Genomic DNA, 5,388 nt, shown 5'->3' on the forward strand with positions numbered 1-5,388 from the left:
CCTGGAAATATCTTGTTCTATTTTATTTGAAATAAAAATTAGGAAAATAGTAATGGTTTCAAATTTATCTTCTTTTTTTTCAATATTAGCATATTCATTATGTTTATCGAGGACCCATAAACCTACTAAAAAGCGCCCGGGTGAAGAAAAAACAGCGCCTCGGGAGAAGAAAAAGCGCCCGGGGAAGAAAAAACAGAGCACGGAGAAAATATATATAGATATTGTATTGGCATGAGACAACTTTGTGTCGATGAAATAGGTTATGTACATTGTTTTTTTTTTTTTATTTCAGACAATTCAAGTACTTTGCAAATTTAGATAATTAAATACATTTGTAATAAAGCGCAAAAACAAGTATGAATGTTTCAATTCTAACAATAATATATGAACACAATTTCGAAAAACAATTAATAATGGACCACAGTTTATGCTAAATAAAATGTTAGACAGTAAAAGACAAGTTTTTCAAAAACGATATCAAAACTGATGAAAAATGCAAAAACAACAGATTGTTAAAAATGAAAATGGATGCAGAATTATGAAATATTGAAATACCATGAGCGTACCTTTTGCATTGGCTGAACACTTTTTTTATTTCTTCTCTATGGTTTATAAGTTATATTGCAAATCTCATCTCTTGTTGTCAATCATAATAAAGCTGATGTGTATGTGTATTCATCTGACTGGTCATTGGAAAACACCCCCTTTGCATGAATAATACACATTTTTGTCTGTGAGGAACATCTCAAAGTCTGCCAGTTCCAGCTTTTCACATCTAAGTTGATACTACGTATCGTACATATCCCCATTTATATTAAGGACAAAAAAGCAATAATTATTGTTTTGTTTTTGGTCAGGAAAACATTTATTGTTATAAAATATTATTATCTTATTCTCCCGGGCGCTGGTTTTTCTTTCCCGACCACTTATTCTTTTCTCCGGGCGCTTTTCTTCACCCGGGCGCTCCCGGGCGCTTTTTAGTAGGACCGCAGTTTATATGTTACGGTAATTTTGTATAATAATGGATTATGTATAATCACTGCTATCCTCGGTGGATCTCCAACAACCTCCAATTACACTCTGAATCATATGCCTTTGGAATCAATGACAACACCGCCTGTAGAAAACCAGTTACTCAGGCACATTGAAAAACTCAACAACGATACCGGTTAGACGGACGCGAGTTTTGTCTATACACGACTTGTCAGTGGCGCTTTAATCAAAAGAATTGGAAGGCCGCCAAATTAAATACAAAGTTGAATGGTTTGTAAACAAGAAACTCCTTTACATTGTGCCATATACGGTTATGCCGTCAAAGCCTGGTGATAGGGAAGCTTTGGTGTAAAAAAAAGGCAACAGTACTTAACCAATATTTAAAGCAAATAAATCGATTAAAAAGACAAATCAAGGTTACCGTGACAAACAAAACCTGAGGGTCCCCTGTACAATCAAACGGATTAATAAATAGTTCTTACCGTAGTTAACTTTTTCCAACAATTCTCGACGCTCAAAATGTACTGCTATTTAAGTTAAACAGTCAGCCACGTTGACATTTGAGTAATATTGTCAGATTAAACAGCATAATTGTGTCATCCCAATGTGGTATCAGTTTGGTGCTCATAAAATTAGGTCAGTTCACCGAAAGTCACGTTCGCTCCCTTTCTCGTTCGCATCCTTTTTAAATGTTTTGTGTTGAACAAGTATCCCGGTTCTCAATCGTCTCTAAGACTTGTCAAACAAAGACAGAAGATTCCAAACGACTATCAAACTGTTAAAAATAAATATTTTTCAGTGAAAATCTTCATTTTTACTCCGTACCTGTATCTTATTTTACACCAAACACATAACAATAATACCAAATTAGCTTTGGAAATACCAAAGATTTGCTATCTTCGCTAGCCAAGGGTTACGATCCACTCCCGTTCTCTCAACCCTTGGCGGATTGAGATAAAATTTCGGAGACACAAAGTAAGGCTTTTTATTGGTTGCAGTCAAAAAGCGCCTATAATATGATCACGTGTAAAAGTAGAAAGTGTTTGTAAACAATTGACACGTGTTTATTGTGCAACAAGTCTTTACATCCTTAAATATGTGTACAAGATGTAAGTAGTTATCAAAGGTACCAGGATTGTAAGTTGTACACATAATATGTACAGGGTTTTTGTACAAGGTATAAGTTTTTTGACACATACCTTCTTGCACAAGGTGATAAAAGTTTATCTTCTAAAATGTATTAGTTTAATGTCTTAAATTCAAATCAATATTCAACCTAACATTTAGTGCTATTCTCTTTGTCCTCAAACTGGAAATGAGGATACTTGAATGGTTTGAATACTAATTTTATTTATTCTGATTACATATACAACCAGATGCTCCACAGGGCGCAGCTTTACACGACCGCAGAGATCGAACCCTGAACAGTTGGGCAAGTATGGACACAACATTTAAGCTTGATACAGCTCTGAATTTGGATTGTGATTAAATAGTTGACACAACATAGGTTTCGTTCCCGAGGGTATCACCAGCCCAGTAGTCAACACTTCGGTGTTGACATAAATATCAATAATGTGGTCATTTTAATAAATTTCCTGTTACAAAACTTTGAATTTTCTAAAAACTAAGGATTTTCTTATCCCAGGCATAGAATACATTAGCCGTATTTGGCACAACTTTTTGGAAATTTGGATCCTCAATGCTCTTAAACTTTTTACTTGTTTGGCTTTATAAATATTTTGATATGCGCGTCACTGTTGAGTCTTATGTAGACGAAACGCGCGTCTGGCGTACTAAATTATAATCCTGGTAACTTTGATAACTATCTGACACAAAATGAATGTGGTCTAAGAACTTGAACTTCAAAACTTCAAAATTTTAAATTGGGCATTTACCTATCATGGTCCAATATCAAAAATCTAAATTCATGGTTAGATTCAGCATATCATAGAACTCAAAGAAATTCAATTTTTGATGAAATCAAATAATGTTCAATTTTAGACCCTTTAGACCTCAATGTCGACCAATTTGATAACCGGGCCCAAATATTAAAAATCTAAATACATGCAAGGCCGTAACTAGGCATCTTATTTTAGTGAGGCAAAATAATTGAGCCGAGCGAAAAATAATAATTTGGGAGGATATAAAATGAATGATGCAAAGTCCTGCATTCTAGGCCTTTATAGAGAGTTTGAGAATGTTTTGAATTTGGACACTTTATATATGAATATTTCATATTTTAAGACATTTAAAACACCAAATTTTTAACAACTTTATTCAAATTTATATGTAAGATAATCATCCAAATATCACTGATTTGAGTCTCCTGCCAGTACATAGAACAAACATCAATTCAGTAGAGTTTGTCAAATTTTTCTATAGCCGGTTCAGTCAAATCGTTTCAGAATCATGATAATTTGGTCTGCTAATATCCTTATCGCGATGAATATGGAGCATTGCAAGACCGCACAATCTCTCGCCACTCATTTACGCTCTTTTCCAAATTTTCAGTCGTTTCAGGGCAGTCTGTGTTTCCAAAGGAAGCACACCATCATAAACAAAATGATCAATGTCTTCTTCCAATTCCTTCTCCATCAGCAATTCGGTAGCAGCATCGCTAATAACAGTTTTGTTGCAAAAGGGAATTAAGCTTTCCTGTAAGCACCATCATACATACAGTCGCAGTTACAAAATATTAAACTCGCTTTTATTCTGACAAAGAGTAAACAAACTTGGGATAGTATGAGATAAGATACATGTATATGATTCTATATATAGAGTAAGTATATAGTGTGTTCTGATGTCATAGATTTTAACGAACGTAATCAATGCATCACTGGAAATTATTGTGTCAGGGATTTCGAAACCATAAATTACTTAACACTTTTACTAAATTCTTTCACAGATACAAAGATTTGATTAGTAAATTTGGCTGTACTGTAGAAAACTTATTAAAAATGGTATTTCACATATTGTACTTAAAGCGAGGAAATCGCTATGTGATCCATGTAAACTCATCGAACCTTTAAACAAACTTTTATAAGTAAGGGTTATCGTACCAATATTGTAATCAGATCTCTGAATATAGTTTACATTGGCCCTTACATCAATTTTGTCATTAGCAAATTAAAACATAACTAAATTGTATCTTCTTTTGAGGCGAGATGTATATAGACACAAACACGTTATTTTTTTTTATTTCTAAAGAAGTCGCTTCTCACTATGCTACTATACCTATCGATACATTTTTTTGGCCTTGCACAAGTCATGTTTTCTCTGACTGTTCATGACGTTTATACCACACATTCTAACATGACGTCCTTCAAACGCTTTGAGTACACACCCGTGGTAAAATATGAATATATTGGTTGGGCTGTTCCGATTGTACTCCAACGTCATATGATTGTTTATGAATGAATTACACGACGTCATAGAATGATGACGTAATAATTTAAGCATTTTACGGGAAAATACACGCTTCTGACTCCGAAAATCATCACAACAGGTAAATGTGAACAAACATTCTAAAATGTGGTATAAGACCTTTTTTAATATATATACAAGATATATACGTCAACTATCATTAAAATTCATTAAAATTTATCTGAATATGTTATTGTAAATAGTTTGAGCATGTCACCAATTCTGTTTGCTCCGTTCTTTTGCGCCAATCTAAAAGTGCGTTAATTTATGGGAACGGCAAATATTTGCCTACACCTAGAGCGCTTCGATCCAAAAGAATTGCCGTATTTGTCTTATAAGAATCGAAATAATTCATGGGGGCTTGAATATATCTAAATTTTACCACGGGTTGTCCCTTTATGCCGATATTTTACCCCTCGCTATCGCTCAGGGTAAAATATTTGTCATAAAGGGCCAACCCGTGGTAAAATCACGATATATTCAAGCCCCCATGAATTATTTCTTAAGTTTCTCCATGAAGGTATACTATAAATAACTACGTTGTGACATAGTTAAGGTTCCACTAAAGTCAAAATATAGGACACTTCTTAAACATCTCATCTTCGCTAGCCAAGGGTTACGATCCACTCCCGCTCTCTTCACCCTTGGCGGATTGAGCCAACATTTGTGATAACAATGTTGCGCCATCTATCGGAAGATAAAAACCACGCCAATTCCGAATACATTAGTCTTGACCAATGGTAGCACTTGAACTCTTCAGCTTGGAGGTAAAAACACGGTAGCGTCTAGATGCTACACACTTGGTAAAGCCGGAAATGAAAGCATACGTCAACATTCATGCATTTGTGCATGTAACATACACAGGAACTTCCATTTGTTGATTAAAAACATTCAAGTTTTCACTAAATATAGTCGTATGTTTAGGGAAGTAAAGGCTTGTTGCACAAAAAACACGTGGCAATTGTTTACAAA

This window comes from Mytilus trossulus, chromosome 4 (assembly GCF_036588685.1).
Source record: "Mytilus trossulus isolate FHL-02 chromosome 4, PNRI_Mtr1.1.1.hap1, whole genome shotgun sequence".
In the NCBI taxonomy this organism is placed as follows: Eukaryota; Metazoa; Mollusca; class Bivalvia; order Mytilida; family Mytilidae; genus Mytilus; species Mytilus trossulus.